This window comes from Cavia porcellus, unplaced genomic scaffold (assembly GCF_034190915.1).
Source record: "Cavia porcellus strain 051 isolate PalLab524CR breed Dunkin Hartley unplaced genomic scaffold, mCavPor4.1 scaffold_26, whole genome shotgun sequence".
Classification (NCBI taxonomy): Eukaryota; Metazoa; Chordata; class Mammalia; order Rodentia; family Caviidae; genus Cavia; species Cavia porcellus.
This window is the reverse complement of record NW_026947509.1, coordinates 13,110,001-13,128,789: the sequence shown is the minus strand read 5'-3', so window position 1 is coordinate 13,128,789 and position 18,789 is coordinate 13,110,001. Positions and strand designations below refer to the sequence as shown.

General features: G+C 40.9%; 1 protein-coding gene across 5 annotated transcripts in view; it reads right to left on the bottom strand.

Moving 5' to 3' along the window:
- Lpgat1 (lysophosphatidylglycerol acyltransferase 1) overlaps positions 1 to 18,789 on the bottom strand; it is a 73,998-nt gene that overhangs the window by 53,048 nt on the left and 2,161 nt on the right. The gene's annotated exons all lie outside the window — the stretch shown is intronic.

Here is an 18,789-nt window from a genome sequence, read left to right as displayed (position 1 = left end):
GTTGGCTGAGTGTGTCTGTAGCTGTATATACATCTTCTATTCGGTTCCACTGATCCTCAGGCCTGCTTTTTTGCCAGTACCATACTAATTTTATGACACCAGCTTTGTAGTATTAGGGTTTTGAATTAATTGTTCCATAAGGTATAAGGTTTGAATTCAGATTCACATTATGGCAGCATTCTGCTGAAAAAAAGAAAAACAGTTATTTTTCCATTCAACTTATTTTACACTTTTGTTAAAAATCATTTTTCTTGTTGGCAGTTTGTTAAGTCAAGGTGTGATGCCCCCTACCGTGCCTTTGTTAGCCAGGATTGCTTTTGCTACTCTAGGTCTCTTCTGATGCCAGATGAATTTTAGGAGTGTTTTTTCTAGATCTGTGAAGTATGCTAATGGTATTTTGATTGGGATTGTATTAAATCTATAGAACAGTTTGGAGTATGGCCATTTTCACAATGTTCTTCCTATCCATGAACAAGGAATATCTTTCCATTTTCTGAATTCTCAACTTCCTTTTCAGAATACTGTAATTTTCAATGTACAAATCTGTTTTACTTCCTTTGTTAGATTGATTTCTAAGTATTTTGTTTTCTTGGATGCTACTGTGTAGAATACAGTTTCTCTAATTTTTCTCTCAGTGACTTTATTGTTTGTGTACAGGAATCCTACTGATTTTTGAGTGCTGAGTTTGTATCCAGTTGTGCTGCTGAATTTGGTTATTAAATCTAGAAGTCTTTCAGTGAAGCTTTTGGCATATTCTACGTAGAGTACCATATCATCTGCAAATAATGAAAATTTAACTTCTCCCTTTCCTATCTTTATTCCTTTTATTTTTCTCTAATTGCTCTGGCTAACATTTCCAGAATTATACTGAACAGGAGTGGTGATAATGGGCATCCTTGTTTCTTTGTACCTGATTTTAGGTTGAAACCTTTCAGTTTTTGTCCATTTAGTAGTATGATGTTGGCTGTTGGTTTGTCGTGGATGGCTTTTTATCAGATTGAGGTAAAGACTATGGGTCACGGTTTATAATCTTGATGATTTGCTGAATTGTTTACTAGTATTTTATTGAGAATTTGTAGCACAGTTTTAATAACTAAATATTGGAAATAACCCAAATGCCTGTCAACTGAGGAATGGATAAAAAAGATTGTGGTATTTCTATACATTGGAGTACTACTCAGCTATAAAGAAAAATAAATTCAAAGCTTTTATTGGTCAATGATGCAACTAGAAACCATACTCATAAATGAAATAAATCAGACTCGCATGTGCAAACATCATACTGTCTCCCTCGTATAAGAAACTGAAAGAGTAAATAAGATCCAAAAGGTACAACAAATATTATGAAAGGGAAAGAAACTGCTCAAAAGGAAAGAATAACTGGGATGGGGAAAAAGAGCAAAGAAGGAAGGGAAAAATACATATATATATATACATATATACATATATACATATATACACACACACAAGATTGCTAAAACAATTGTACTATTAATTCTCTGGTTCATGAAAGGAAATTGTGAGTGCTTATATTGTGTAATCCATTTTGCATGCCTGTATCTTGTAATCAGAGCAAATATTTAGAAGATCACAATATGCAATATAATAATCATTAATTTCTTATCATCTTGTTTTGAAATCCTATTTCGTTTTTATTTTTTTCTTTTAATCTCTTTAAAATTAGAGAAAGAAAGAGAGAGAGAGAGAGAATGAATGGAGGAAATAAGAAAAAACCCACACACAAGCATTTCAGACAGTGCGTGCAACTCGTCTGCCTTTCCAGCCACAGCTGTGTGCCCTGGGGTAGGCGTAAGGCTGAATTCACAGTCCCCATCATTTTCAGCTCTCATGTGCCCCCCGTCATGCCAGCACCTCACCACACATCAGGAATTTAATTCTTGCTAGGTGTAGAGGTGCATACTATAATCCCAGCCCTCAGGCAGCTGAGGCAGGATTGCCTCAAATTCTAGGCCAGCCTGGGCTGTACATAGTGAGTTCAAGGATAGGCTGAACTATAAAGCAAGACCCTGCCTCAAAAAACAAAATAAAATAAAACAAACACCCCACCCCACCCCCAAAAAAAAAGAATTTAATTCTTTCAGTACACATTCCTTTCATACACACCTTTAGCCAACTTTTGTTTTTATCTTTGATACTAAGGGTTGAACGCAAGACCTTCACACTGAGCTACCTCCCTAGTCTGCCCTTCTCTCCTTCCTTTCTTTCTTCCTTCCTCCCTCCCTCTCTCTCTCTCTCTCTCTCTAATGACACAGTCTTCCTAAATTGCCCAGGCTGGGCTTGAATTTGGGATGCCCCTGCCTCAGCCTCCCACAGTACTGTGTTGTGTGCCACCACATCTTGCTAAGCCAACTTTTTAATAAGGTAATATGATCCTTGTCCTCAAGGAGTTTGCTCACTTAGTGGGAATAAAACACCCATGAAAATATGTACCTTCAGGGCTAGGAAAGAAGAAATTCTTGTGAGTTGGAACACGAAGTGCCAAGACACCAACGGCGTGGGGAACACGTGGGGGAGAGGAGTTCTGAGCAGAAATGAGGCGGCACCTGTGAATACAAAGGCAGCTATGGCACCGCTTTCAGGCCAGATGCCTGAGTTTAGGCCAGGGGATAAAAAGTTCCTTCCAAGTCACCATGCTGGCGTCAGTGGGGAAGCAGGCTTCTGTCACAGCAGGAGGAAGCAGGGACTGTGTTTCAAAAAGGGTGCCACACTAAGGGGGAGACAACTCCTCAGCTCCTGTTTTGAGCTGGATAGGGCAGGTGGGGACAGAGACTCAGACCATTACATACCCTGACTCTCGAAGAGGCCAGCTGTGTGCTGCGTGCAAAGCTGCGCCAGCACTGGGCCACATGAACCCCGGGGGCTCTGGCACTCGGCGTAGCTGTATGAGCTGGGTTGGGTAAGTAGAGCGCTCTGTGAAGCCTGCCCAAGGACGAAACTTCCCACAGTCAAATGTCTCAGAAAACATCTCCATCATTAAACAACACCTGACTATCATCAGAAACTCGAGGGTATTTTTTAAAGTTAAAGAGGAAAGAAACAGGGTTTCTGAGTAAGCAGGAAGGAAGAGAATCCACACAGAGGGACCGGCTCTTGGTAGGAGGAACATTCTACCCTGCAGCAGGAAGAACAAAAGGAAAGAAATGTAAGGCTAAAGAGCCAGTTTTGGGGAGCAAGCCTCTTAGAGCACCAGAATCCTCAATATTATGACAACCAAAATCCAGCAGATCAAAAAAATTAACACTATGAGGGAAGGAATGAAGACCCGAGTGTGTGTTAATTTTTTTTTTTTTTTTTTTTGCCAGGGGATAGCAGGGATTGAGCTCAGGGCTATTACACTGAGTTACACCTCCAAATGTTTTAATTTTTTTTAGACAGTTCTTACCAAGTTGGCTAGGCTGGGCTTGAATTTACAACCCTCCTGCCTCAGCCTCCCAGAGTATGGGATTACAGGCATGCATCACCATTCCAGCTACACTTCATTTTAAAGAATGCCATCAGTATTTTTACTAATCTGGAAAACCAAAGACAGAAGGAGACACAATTATCAAGATGAAGCAAGAAACATGGGACACTATCCTTGGATAGCCAAATTAGGGGTGAATAAATTAGGGGAGAGCGATAAAAAGGAAACACGTGGCACAGTAACCACCAAATCAAGGCAGAAAGAAATGCTAAAAATTGACCTAGGGAAGAAAACTGCTCACAAAGTTTTCACGAGCACGAGCACGGAGATTCTCCCTCAGGCTGCGTGAGACAGTGGGGCAAACCCATTAAAACCATAGGGCAGAAAGCAGAACACAAGCATTCGCAGCAGCCAAATGCCCAGGAGACCTCAAGCAAAGAAATTCACAGCTGGGGTGAAGGCGGGCTCGGGATGAGGGCTGGCCCCACTCCCTAAAGGTGAACTCTGGGAAGGGAAGAAAAGAAAAGTACTAAGATGATGATCAAATGAGAAAATGCTAACTGTACTACGGACTAGCACAACTTCCCCAGTGGGAAGTGCTTTCGCTCATAGTCTCTCCACAGTGCAAGATTCCTAAAGGACATTCAAACCAGCGTCAGTCTTAGAGCTAAGCATCAGACAAGGTCTCACATGAGGTAAGTCTCTCAACAAGGATGCAAAACTGACTAAATCCAAATCCCTCCCTCCTAGAAACCAGAGCGCAGACTGTGCTCACTGAAGGAGACTCCCAGCCACCCTGCTACAAGTGCACGGCTGTGCTTTTGAGGTATAAGGCGCTCAGAGGCCCCACCGTGGTCGTGGACATGCTCTGCCTGCGGATGTCCTTCTTGCTAGCTCACTGCCCACACGCAGCGTAGAACCCAATGTCCACCAGGCCCCTGTGCTCTATCGGGGCTCCTCTCAGGCCTGCTTTGTCACCAGACCAGAAGCCATGCAACAGCACTGCTGAAAGTCCTGGCACACCAGGCATCCCGCCCAGCTTCTCTTCTCACCAGAAGCATGACCAGCTATCTACTGTTCATTCGCATCAGAGTTACTTGCTTGGGAGTAAACAGGCTTTATTTTTTCAAGATAACTCTTCAGAGAAATGAGAAACTAACTAAAAAAGAAACTGTAGGTATTATTAAACATTTTCTACAAGATTTTTACAAGATTTTTATTGATGAAACAAATAAAAATAATTGACTATAACTCTTTTGTAACACAGATCTACTAATAAGAAAAAATGAAATCCCTGGAATAGATATGATCTTGCTTAACTGGAGTCTGAAATTAGTGTTTTCATATCAGCAGACTGCCTGCAACCGCTCAGCTGTATAAACCCTTCTTAGCTGGAGGGGACAGACAACACCGGAAGTGAGCTGGATAGAGCCCAAGCACTGCAGTTTGCCAATCTCTCCAGCAAAGCATTGTAAGAAGAAAGAACCACAACTCCTGCCCTTAAGCAACCGACAAGAGTCAAGAACAGCAAAGGTAAAATGGTGAAGAACATGAAGCGGAACTCCAAAGGTCATATAGTGTAGGGCAGTGACTCCTAACCTTTTCAAGTACAAGCATTCTTTTTAAGGCCAAAAAAAAAAAGTGGCAGATCCCTATGGAGTAGTTCATCTTGCGGCAAGTGAAAGCAAGTCAAGTCTACAAGGCTTTTAAAGGATTTCTTATTAACCAAAACAGAAGCTGCACGTACTAGGAAAATATTAGCTCTGATTTACAAGACGCATCATGTGTTCATCCACAGATGGCTCTTAATCCTCTGTGTGGACTCCTGGCCCTGGGGATGATGCCCAGCGCTGCGGAAAATCTCAGCCCAATGGTTAAACAGCTCAGGACAGGAGGGGCCAGAGAAAGGAGCCAGTGTGAACTGGAGCAGTGGGAAGAGTGCTGCGGGGCCAGATAGGCAGGAGGAAGTTGTCAGACAATGAGAACAGGTTTTAGGAGAAGAGTGTAAACGAACAAGTGCAGGGGTTGTGGGAGAGCGGCTTCACTACTGAGCAGAGCTGGGACCAGAGCAGGAGGTCCCGGAGCTTCTGGACCTCTCTGCCCGTCTCTGCCACCAGAGCCAGCATTCCAAGCACACAGCACCGTCAGACTTTCTCATTCAAGTCTCACCAAGAATAGTTTCCCGGACACATCGGCTGTGCAAGGAAGTGATCTCGGTTCCCCAGATACCACCCTAAGATGTCAGGCTTTAGACTTTTCCATCTTAAAAATACAATGTTTGAGAGACTTCCCTTGATCCTATACCCCTCCTGCAACTCCGCCACCATGTCTCCATTGCCGGACTTGTGCAGTGGGCCATCCTGTTTCCACTCCATCCCTGCCCACTCATCACCCACTTCCAACCTCAAGTCCAAGTCTTCACCTCAAGGAGGCTGCTCCTGCCAAATGTGTGGAGGGCACTGAGTCCCCACAGGTTCTGCAGCCCTCCCCTTGCACACAGGTGTGGCACTGCCCTCTCAGGACAAGCATCCCTTTCTTTCCAGCTGCTCCTCCGAGCCTGAGTTCCAAATGCTGCTGCTCTCTGGGTCAACCCTGGGCTCTCTCACTCAGTATTCATGATATCCTGAGGCCATCCCCCGCCCATCTTCACTGCTTTAAATATCCTGAAATTTCCCCATTTCTCTCTCCAACAGTTTCTGAGTTCCACTTGGATGTTTGTTTCTCTTCCACCCAATGACAGAGTTTGTAAACCTTTTCTCCCATTCACTGCTCCTTCTCTGAATTTCCCCACCCACACAGATCTCCCACCAGAAACCTCAGGGGCATCCCTGTCACTTCTCCCATTACTGCATCCTCCATATCCGATCCCTCAGCAAGTCTGATAATTTTCCTGCCTATAAAACTCTCCAATTACCTCACTTATTTCCATCTCCACTGTCATTACTGCAAAACCAGTCAACTATCACCTTCACCTGAACAGGCGAGAATCTTCCAGGGGCCATGCACATGCACACAAACACTCTTTCTTCTCTCTAATCCATTCCCACAAACCCAGCGCAGTATAGAATTACAAGGAAGAATCTGATTTCATCATTCTCTTGCATAGAATTCTTTCCGTTTCTTCCTAAATAAACTCCAAACCCATTAACACACACAGACACGGCCCTGCTCCTCATTCCTCATGGACCCACCCTGCAGCCAACTTTCTCTTCCTTTTGTCCTCAGACACAACAAACCCTCTCCCGCCTTTGTACATGACGTCCTCCTGCTGGCTTCACCTGGGCAACTCCTTAGCCTTGGAGTTTTAGCTCATGTCAAGGAAGCTGCTCCTCCCTAATGTGAACACCTGGGAGCCTGAGCTCCTGGGTCACACCCTCATGCACCTGTGCCATTGTGACACCATGCTTATTACCTGCCCCTGCTCTCTCCTCCCCCCTCACAGGTAAAACACTTCAGAACTGGAGCCTAACACCAGCAGGCATACAAATGTCTTCAGATGAAGAGGAGCTAAGTTTGTGTATCTTCAAATTCAACTATACTCACTGAGATATGCCTTTCCACAAAAGTTGAGCACAGCTGCTTTTCTAGGCGTTACTATAATAATAATAAGAATGAAAGTTATTTATAGAATGCCAAAGACAAAGCTGTTCACTTAAGGTAAACATCGGGTTTCACAAGAGACAAATATGGCACCCTCCATTTTCACAGCCAACTCGACTGAAGCTCAGAGGAATTAAACAACCAGCTCAGAGTTAGCCATCTAGCATGAGGGGGGTGGTGGCAGGATTCAAACTCACACTAACTCAAAAAACATTGTTTAGCCAAGCATGGTGGCACACACCTCTAATCCCAGTGCTCGGGAGGCTGAGGCAGGAGGATCACCATGAGTTTGAGGCCAGCCTGAGCTACCACAAAATGGTGAGCCCAGGCCAGCCTGAACTACGTAGCAAGACCCTACCTAAAAAAAAAAAAAGTGAGTCCCACACATTGTTATCCCTAATATATTACTTATTTAGTAATATTATTTGTTGAAAATATATCTATAAATAGATATTTGAATATTTTAAATATACATAAATATTTGAAGCTTAAAACAGCTTAAAGTCATTGTCTCTAACACAGCCTAGCTCTAGCCTACCCATATAAACTAGCCTGTGTCGATGGTTCCAAACGGTATCTCTGCTCCTTATCCATGTAATCTATCCCTTTTTACCAAATAAATTTACTCCCAGTTAGCTCTGTTCTCTACAAGGATCTCAGTTTACTTGGACAAATGGAGTCACCACATTAGATGAAATGTGTACATCAATCTCTTCTTTTTTTTTTTTTTTTTTTTGGAAACTTTCCACTGGGACATTTTAAACACATAGTTCATACCAAAACTCGACTATTCCCCCAATCATGCATCAGAATAAAAACCATGACAAAAATCCTTATGGTAGGAAATCACACTCCCTAGCCCAACATTTTACAAATCAGTAACTTTACTATGACAACGGGTGGTCAGAAAGAGTTGACTGAGCAGTCACACAACCAGAAACACCTCCAATGAGGTCCTATTTTTCTGGTTAATACAATTCATATACCTTATAACAATTCCAGACAACGCCTACTAAAATACATAACTAGCGTACATTTTCCCAGTATGGAGACAGGAAAAATTCATTTAACCCAACTATGTCTATTAGCTCGGAAAAGCACGAATCTAACTCAGTAAACATTTTAAAATAAAAAATGGTTTAAAATTTCTGAGTAGTGAGCTAGTCTTGTTATTAAGTCATATTAGATAACAAAAAGAATCTTGAATTTTTAAAGAATTAAAATACAGCAAAAAATATAACGCTCAAGATTTATTAAAAAGTGACACTAATGAAGACAATCTGGTATGGATGTAAGAAGAGATATACACATCAATGGAAAAGAATTAAGAGTCCAGGAATAAATACATACGTGGTCAACTGAGTTTTAACAGTAATGGCAAAATGATTTGATGTGGAAAAAACTAGTCTTTTTTTTGGTACCAGAAATTGAACTCAGAACCTTGCGTTTGCCAAGCAGACATTGTGCTGCTGAGCGAAATCCCTCACCCCTAGTCTTTTTAACTAGTCTCTGTCCAATGACGCTACTAGGCAAACTGGACATCCACAAGTAAAAGAATGAGGTTTGGACTCATTTCACTCCATGCAGAAAAATTAACTTAAAATGATCACAGAATTAAATATAAAAGCCAAACTCTTCATCACATAGGTACAAACTTCACGAACTTGGATTCGGCAGTGATTTATGATACTAAAAGCACAAGCAATGAAAAAATAGGGTTTAGCATACAGAATTTAGAAAGAATTCTTATAATTTGTATTAACCAGTTTTGCATTATTATAACAGACACCTGAGAGAGAAAAAAACCTCATGAAAACAAGAGGTTTGTAGAGCTCACAGTTTAAAGGCTAAAGTTCAAACAGCAGGGTGCACCTGCAGGCAATCCTCTCCCCCTCAGTTGTGTCACCCTGGTGTGGATTGCAATGGTATGCGCCAGTTGATCCATCACCAAACAGGAAGTCAGAGGGTGGGGCAGATCAGGCTTTCCTAACCACCCTCCAGAGAGAACTACCAGAGTCCTCAGTCGGCGCTTCCCCAATTGACTGGGGCCTCTCTTAAGTGCCATCCTGGGCTCAAATCCCCAAAACATGAACTTCTGTACAGGGACAAGCAAGTCAAGGCTTAGCACAACTCAACCACAGAAACAACCAATCCATTTCTCCAAGATGTACAAATGGCTAGTAGATACACGGAAGATCATTAGCCATTAAGGAAAAGCAAATCTAATCACAGCCAGGTATCATTTCACACACATTTGGATGACTAGAATTTTACCAAAGAAAAAAAGTACTGTATGTATGAGGTAGAGAATCTGAAACACTCCTACACTGCTGGTAGGAGTGCACAATAGTGCAGCTGTTACGGAAAACAGCTTGGCAGTCCTTTCAAAAGTTAAACATAGAATTAGCAAACGTCCCAGCAATCTGACTCCTACGTCTAAGAGAATTGAAAACATATGCTCATACAAAATGTGTACATGACTGTTCACAGTAGCATTATTTATAATAACCAAAGCCAAAACAGTGTTTATTAACCAATGAACATATAAAACATGTGGGATGTCCACGTAGTGGAATATTATTCAGCCATACAAAGGGAAGAAACACTGACACGGTATAAACTGGGTGAACACTGAAACGTTATGCTAAGTGAAAACATCCATACACAAAAGATCACATGTCATCTGATTACATTTGTATCAGGGTCCAGAACAGAAAAATCCACAGAGATGAAACCTAGTTAGTGGTTGCCAGGGAGTGAGAGGAGGGGGGAATGGAGAGTGAGAGCTAAGAGCTTTGGAATTTCTTTTGAGGGTGATGAAATGTCCTGGAATTAGTAGTGATGGATGTATAACCATGTAAAACTACTAAAATACACTGAGTTAAATCCACTTTAAAATGTGGCTATTAAGGATATGTATTACATTCCAAATTTAAAATATATATACATATATATATGTAATATGCTTAACACTAAAGCTATACTGAACATAGTTTTGCTTTTGGAAGACTTAGAAACATCCTGATGTATTTACCTACATTTTCTCACTTAAAGTGTCAAATGCAAACTTCCAATAGCATATGCAAAATGCATATTATATACATGATTCATATGGATTCCTAGTATTTAATGAGGTTTAGAAGTTTGGGAAAGTGTTTTACTAGCAAAATCTAGCATATATACCAAACCTTAAAAAGTGGAAATGCAGAACTAATTTTATGAATTTTTAGTTAACTATACTATAATTTATAATAAGAAACAAATCAACCAGGCTTTGTTCTTAATGTATTAAATGATGAAACAATAAAGAGAAATAACACATTTTAAATGATCTAGATTTTACATAATTATATTAATAAGAATGAACAGCAGAACACTCACTTCCCCAATGTAGTGGCATGTAAGTGAAACTTTAAAAAATTCTTGCTATTTAAAACAAGAGGCATTATAATTATAGTAAGCACTGTTGATTTTCTATTATCTTGTTTTGATGTCCTGTGTCACTTAACTGTTTTGTTTCGATTTGCTTTATTCTGTTTTATTTTGCTTGGCTTTATTCTCTTTAAAATAAAAACTACCAAAACCCTCTTGTTAACAGCACTTAATTTTTCCGTTCCCAATGAATGCCTCTGCTTCCTGAAATCAGTAATTAAGGTCACCAACAAACTTCTAGCTTATAATAATAGTTCTACGTTTTGGGCACTACTAAGGAGTATAACTGCAAAACACCTCTCACATGTCCACAGAAACAGACCAGTGACTGTAACTCGGGTTTTCATCCCTCCAGTCTCTGAGGTACACGCAGGGAATGACTGAAGCAGCTGGGCAGGGCAGGGAAGGAAGAAGCAGCTGGTGGGGAGCTGGAGACCTGGGCCCACCTAGAGGTGGAGGCCACTTCACAACTCCAGCAAGCTGCTGCCCACAGGAGTGGCGCTCGGCACAGACCAACTGCTAAGCTCTCAGGAATAACTGGAAGTTCAGACTTTTTTCATGGAAACTCCATTATTTAGAAGTGGTGGCAACTGATATTTTTAAAGTTTAAATACTGCTGAGGCAATAAACACATCCGCTGCTGACTGTAGCCTTTAGTTTACAAACTGAAAAGAAATCCTTAAAACAAAGGCCAATTACTTAGCAAAGCCTAATTTTAGATTAGGAATGGTAAACACAGAAAACAATTTTTACTAACTTTTATCAAAGTTTGGGGGACACTAGTGAGCCTTAAAATTTTCAAAGTTGTCCACAGACCAGATCCTAGAAAAAAGTTCTAGTGTCACATTTCATTCCTGTTTGTCCCTGAAGTACAGAAGTAATGCATTTCTTCCACTCATTTTGATGAAACTTTCTTACTGAAGCCAAGTAGAAAAAGACTGGCTGTCTTACCATATGCAGTGGTAAGCAGTCCAAGAATCAAACAGCTTGCAAACTACTGGGAACAGAGAAGAAAACACACATTTTGGAACTTTCTTCTTGGTCTTGGCACAAATGTCAAAGGAAGTTCACTGGATAGTAAAACTGGTCTCTACTTTATAACAATCGATCAGCGCACAGTAAAATGATAGACAGTGCTACGTGACTACAACTGCACAGAAGAACAAGACTCTTGTGTCGCACTTCTTGGTACAAACATGGTGGCATTATACAGGTAAGTTTCCTTGGAAGTTACAAAAGCAACAAGGAGAAAAAGAAGGGAAAAAAGAAAAGAGAAATTCCTTTTTAGTAAATCTAGGAGAACAAACAAACATGTGAAAACTCCAAGTATCTGAGAGCAGGACAGAGATCAAACAAAGCAGACAGAGGCCACACTGGGATGGCCCGGAGAGTCCTGACACACAGGGTGGCATGGGATGAGGCCAGCAATGGCAGAACCCTGAAAGCAACAGACCAGCCTGCCACCCCAAAGAAAGGGACTGGTTAGCACACGAGCTGTGTCCTTCTAGTCACAGCTGCCAAGCAGCAGGACATCAAGCATTGGCACAAAAGGCCTCCCACACTCGGTCTGCCTTGAAGAGGAGGACTCATGGCCACAAAGAGAAACATCCAGGTGCCCTGTGTGAAAAAGATTATCTCTTGGGCAAAAACCTAGAAGTTACACTAGTCCCAAATTTCCCAAAAAGAACTCAGGAAAACCCAGTTCCTTTAAGTTCTAAGGTGTAAAAAGGTCACTGGCATGGCACTATCCAAATGAGAACCAAAAGGTACCAACTACCTCTGCCACAGGACACAAACCAGAACAATACCACAAAGAAGAAGGTAAAAACCGTAACACAATATTCCCGCATGAATTTAAGAAAATCAGTGACATCACCACCACACTGAGAAAGACCACAGAGTAGAAATCCAACAGCTCAAAGGAAAAATGTCTAGGTAACAGGAATGGAGAAGCACAAGCTGGCAGAAGTCAACAAAATAGGGAAATGAAAAAGAAACTGAAAAGGGAACAAAGATGCTGCAGAAAACACAGTAAGAGACATTAAAGAAATGAGAAAGTATACAAAAAGATTAAAAGGGAAATAATTGCTATAAAAGATATATGAAGACTCAATGTATATACAAAAGTTTGCAAAAACATATACCTCAGGAAAACAAAAACTTGTATAAATATTTTAATATTAAATTTTTTGAGACATCATGAAATTAATACAAATTACCTCCTGCCTGTGCAGTTGTAAGAGGTGCTGCAGTGGTAGCCGTTCCTGTCCTGACATTTACTAGCATAGCAAACTGCTAAAGTGTATATACATTTTTAGTGATTCTGTGTCACTAAGGTCTCCAAAAACAGAGAATCAAAATAACATAATTAAAGAAAAATGCCTTGAAATAAAAATAAGACGAGTATGTATTGGAAGAACATACACATACCAGGAAAAATTCAACTAAACATTTAACACCAACATGTGTGAGTAAAATTAGTAAATAAAGACAAAATCCTTGGGCAAAAGATGGGCACAAAAGATCAAGTAACTAATGAAAAAAATTCAAGCTGGCTTCACACATCTTCACAGTAACATTCAACACTAGCAGACAGGTGCACAACGCTGTCAGCTATGCCAGGAAACAAAGTATGGGCCAAAGATTTTATAACCTGCTAAGCCATCCTTCAAGTGCAAGCAACAAAACTGAAATTCTGAAAACGTTACAGGAAAATATCACCATTTTTTCCCATGATCTTTTCTTGAGAAACCAGAGTTTAAGCAGCCCTTACCTAAAATAGTTCAGACTCCAAGCGTGTGAATCTCAGATTTTTTAAGGGGAAATTTTGCAATATGTGCATGTAGGTAATAAGATTTCATGGAGATGAGACCCAAGTCCAGACATAAAATTCATAAAGTTTCTTTTAAGTTCGTCTACACCTTATACTCATACCCTGGAGGTAACTGTATGCAGTATTTTTCATGCTCCTACACTGTGACTAAGATCCACCATCATATGGAGTCAGGTGTGGAGATTTCCTCCTGCGGTATCATGTCCACCCCTAAAAATGTTTGAGTTTTGGAGTATTTCAGATTTGGGTTTTCTGGATTAGGAAAACTCAGTCTGTACTATAGGATGGACTTTAGCCAATCCAGAAGGTTGACTGGGGAAAATTTCACAAAAGTATCTCGGTATTACTACATTTAACTGCAGAATTAAAACAGATGGATACAAGGGTGGTGAAACAAAATATACATAAGGGTCATAGCAAGGTATAAATACAAATAACATATACTGGGGAAGGGAATAAGCAAGAGGAATGGACAAACTTACTGATTACCTTGATGAAATGCTGGGGAGCCAATGAACAGGCTTTAAAGCTCACAATTAAGTGGAAGTATAAGCACACACACTAGCATAAATGCACACACTACTGTGAGTAACTACTGGTGACTACAACTGAGCAATGGACAAGAGAAAGACAAAAGAGTTAAAAAGAACATTACCTTTGTTATGGAAGATTTACTATCAATAGAGACCTAAGGCTATTATATAATTAACAAGACAAAAACACAAAGCTTCCTAAATATTTAACAAAAAAAGCAAAGAAAAATAGAATTCACAGTAGAAGACCGGACATTTTCGTATCTATAAAAACATAAAGCAGATGAGTTTTATGAAACTTCCAGTACTGTACTACAAATACTTTCACTGAAACGATTTTTGTTTCCTTCAGACACAGGTCTCAGTACATACTCCACACTGGGCTTGAACTTGCTGTGTCCAGGCTGACCTCAAACACACGACTCTGCCTCACCATCTCAAGCACTGGACTACAGGTGTGTGCCGTGCAAGCAGCAGTTAACCGATTGTAGAAATCCACAGTTGTGACACTACTTTCAGATATTACAGCTGCAGCTTGAGAAAGAGATTTCAAGCATCCAAAACAAAAGGGCATATGGGGTAGTAAAACAAACATTCTAGGAACATTATCTAAAGATCAATATTGGCTCTTTAAATAGAAAAATAAACTCACAGAAACATCAGTTAATGCTTGAGAGGAAGTAACTGTGAAACCTCTTTCAATTTCAACATCAATAACAAAAGGAGAAGAGATAATAGTAGGAAACTGATAAAATTGTGAGCATAAGTGGCTAGCAAAGTGACAAAGTGAGATCATAGATTCATTAATGGACAGCATTACTGAACACAGCTTGGCTTATATTTCAGTAACTGATAATTAATATTACCACAAAGATACAAATTTCAAATGAGTTATTTACTCTTAATTCTTAAAATTAGTGATGGTAGATAAGACATCACAGAAAAATGCATCCCTAATGGGATTTTAAAAAGTACAATAAGCTCCCTTCCCTAAGTTCTGTTTTCCTCCTCTGCTGCACCTCCTGGGACCCCAGATCAGGACCTCTGCACCCCGTGGGGTGGCTCTGTGAAAGCAGCACTCCGTGTACCAGCCTGGCTTCGCAGTCTCCCTGCCACAGCACTGTGAGCTCCTCACAGTCAGCAATGACACCTGTACATCTCGGAACCTCTGCCAGGTGGCTCCAAACACAATACAAGTTCGGTAAAAGGGCCAGTTAACTAACAAGTATGTATTTCATATTATTTGGTTCAGGGCTCATCATTTACATTTACAGGCTGACTTTATCGGAAGGTCACCAGCTTAGAATCAGGAAAGAAAGGATCATTCAACATAGAGACACTCGGGCAGGGAGTGTAGTTCAGTGGTAAAGCACTTCTGTAAGTGGGGCTTGGGGTCAATCGAGCCACCAAAAAACAAACAAACACAAATTTTTAAGCACTCTGTGAGCACCAGCCAACAAGTTAGATCAAGGGTTAGAAAGAAGACCCAGCAGCACGGAGTAGGTAAACATCTCACCCCCACTACAGATAAAGACTGATGGACTCTGCTGGCCCTCAGTTCTCCCAAGCTGCAGGGCCCTTTCTACTACAATAATGTCTTTCAAACGCTGACAGCACTCTGTGTAGCACCACTCAACACAGTTACACACATTTCTAATCTTTTTCATTTAATTCTATTCAATTTTTTTCTTTTTTGAAATGAAGTCTTCTTCTGTATTGCTCAGGCTAGCTTGAACTCCAGATCCTCCTGCCTCAGCCTTCTGAGTAAGGTGAATTACAGGCACAGACCACCAAGCTCCAGGCAATTTCACTCTTTAGAAATGTTCATCTTGACATACTAAACTGGTGCTATGACTCAAAAATTAAAATACTGCTCCAGAATATACATTTCTGAAACTTCCTCTAAAATTTCAAGGTCAGGGGCTAGGTATGTAGCTCAGTGGCAAAATACTGCCTAGCATGCACAAGACCTTGGGTTCAAGCCCCAACCCCCCCCACACACACACACACACAATTTCAAGGTCACATTTAATTCCTAAACATTTTTCTTATACAATAAATCTGCATCCCAACGGGGGCGGGGAGCAGACCACTACCAAATAGTAAAATAACTGACAAAAATGAACATAGAGCCACGGTAGCCAAGAGTAGGAGCAAGCTAAACCTGATCTGCATCAGCTTTCCCTAAAGCCACCCCAAGTAAATTATCTAAGAAAAAAGCATTTGCTGAGCAAAACAGCTGGGCAGCAAGTCCTCAGGCACCCCGACTGCCCGCCAGCCAACTTGGGACCTCAGACTCTATATGGAAGGTCTAGAGCTTCCACTTACAAAGAATACCCTAAACGATTACAGGTACAGAAGCTAATTAAATATGTTTGGATGATATGACTTCATTAAAATAAGTGAAAATCAAAATAAATATTTAAAGTAAAGGGCTGTTGTCTAAAAATCTCTCTGGAAGTACCCTAGATCTAAACAAAGCAGGCATAAGTGAATCATTAGTTAACCTGCTCTCTCTCCTGCTTTGCCCTTTTAAGACATCAGGACAAAGGCAGTCTAAAACTCATCCTTGACAGGAGCTGTCCAGACGGCACTTCCCACTGAGAGAGAAGTCACCATCACAGCGCTACCTTAAATACAAGGAGCCAGTGAAAGCCACTGTCCTCAGAGTACTTTCAGGAAACATATCTTGAAAAGAAGTCAGAAACAGGCAGAAAAAGGAGAACATCCCTCTTCCCTCTGCAGCGTCCTTGGGTAATTCTCCAGCTCTGAGGATGCACATGAAACACAAGAATGTTCACTGAGGGTCTACATCCAAAAACCATGTCTACTTTTAAAGGACTCTTTGTTTTCCCAGTCCTGGAGACTGAACTCTGGAATCACTGAGCGGTATCTCCAACCCACTTCCTCCTTTTTCTTTTTTGAGCAAAGATTCTACTAAGTTGCCCATGGTGGCCTTGAACTTGTGATCGCCTGTCTCCTGCAGAATTGGGATTATAGCCCACCACACAAAGCTAAAGCACTGATTTTTGTGGTATCTATTAAAAGGTAATTTCACAAACTTTAATAAATCTTGCATCCTCAAAACAAAAAATCCAGTCAGATGAGGTGCTATGAATTAAATGCAGGGTTTGTGCATGCTAAGAAAGTGCTCTACCACTGAACTACACATACACATCTGGTGTGGAAATCTGTTTAAAACTAGGAAAAAAATGTTCCTTTTACAAAAATAAAATGCAATTTTCTTAAGAAAATGGAGAAAGCCCAAATTACTACTTATTAGCTTTGTCCAGCAGAACTCTATGATGATGAAAGTGCTCTCCAGCTGCACTAATCCAGTGGTCACTAAACCACCTGGTACTGAGCTTTTGAATGTGGCTGGTATGATTGAGCTGAATTTCCATTTCACATTTAAATTCATTTAAATGTACACAGTCACATGCAGCTAGCCACATGTCACCAATCCCCAGCAGCAGATCTGAGTGCCTGACTTGTCCTATACTGCACATCACAATTAGTCTTCTATACCCATATTCAAGTTCAGCTTTAAGTCTTTTCAGAAGTGCTTCTCAACAAAGTTTTGGCAATTTGTACTGTAAAGCATGATCATGCTAGATCTTTTAGCAAAGTTCAATTTTCTATCTGTGACACTCTGGAATAAGAAAGGGGTGGGGAGGTGGCAAGAACATGGTCCTCTTGACCCAAAGGGAAGAAATGAAACACATAATCCAAAGAAAGGCTGATCTGGCCCAAGATTTTTGGGTATACCTTCTCATCCATTCCTACTGAGGTCTGCTGCTTTAAATCCAGTTGTGGCTTTCAACAAACTCCATTCCATTTGTTTGGCCTCCTGTATTCTGCTGTGATCACACTATATGACCATAACCTCTGAAGTCAAGTGTTCTATCTATGGGAAAACCACTTAAAATACACATACTACCCCAACAAAGAGCTACCTCAAGAAAATACGTTTAAGGGGCTGGGGATTTAGCTTAGCGGCATAAGCGCCTCCCTTGCAAGCAGGCAATCATAAGTTCGATCCCTGGTACCGATAAAAAGACAAAAAAAAAAAAGAAAATATGTTTAAACATACACTGCAGCCACACGATAGCCATAGGACAGCTAACTTCAAGCACCAGCACTGTAGTCCTTACAATTTCAAGGTCAATGGCAAATTCATTTTTTTCATCTTCCTATCATGCGGACGCAAATATTTTATATACACACGAACAGACATTTCGGTATTTTCATTGTGTTTAAGTGGAACAAATTTCTAAAATCTATCCCTAAAGCCTATGAGCTCATTTTAAACAAGCAAACTTCACAAATAAAGCCACTAGTATCACACAGCACATTTGGAAAAGCTCAAGACATATTAAGCAAAGCCACGCCAAGGCAATATTGTGATTCAGATAACAAAATTCAGCATCACTCACTACAACTTTCTTTCCTCTACTACTACTGCTTCTACTACCAGGTCCTGAAGAAGAACTAGGAGCTCCCCTAGGGTATCTATCCAAGAGCACTGCAATCTCTACAAGACTCAGGACAAGAAGCAAGGCGGCACACACTATCCCAGGAGCTCCTGTGCTTGTAGAGTGTAATCAATGGCATAACAGAAAAGGCAGCTCAGAGCATCCTGACAGAGCCACAACCGGTCAGGCTCCAGAAAGGCTGTGTACTGTCAGTCCTTTCTCCTGGGCACACATAAAACCTGCAGGTGCAGCCTGGGCAGAGAGAGAAAGACAGGATTTAAAATGGAGAACTGCCACGCTGCCGGACCCTTATCATGTGTGCCAGTCGCTCTTCCAAGCTATGAACTGCAGACTGGACAACTGAGCCTAGAATCTGCAGCAGGCAACCTGCTGCCTGCAGGCTAAACATCTCCATGATAAAAGCCTCCGCATCTGACAGGGATAGGAATCTCGGGGTTTTCTTCATTATCCCAGTTCTTAAAGAAAAAAAAG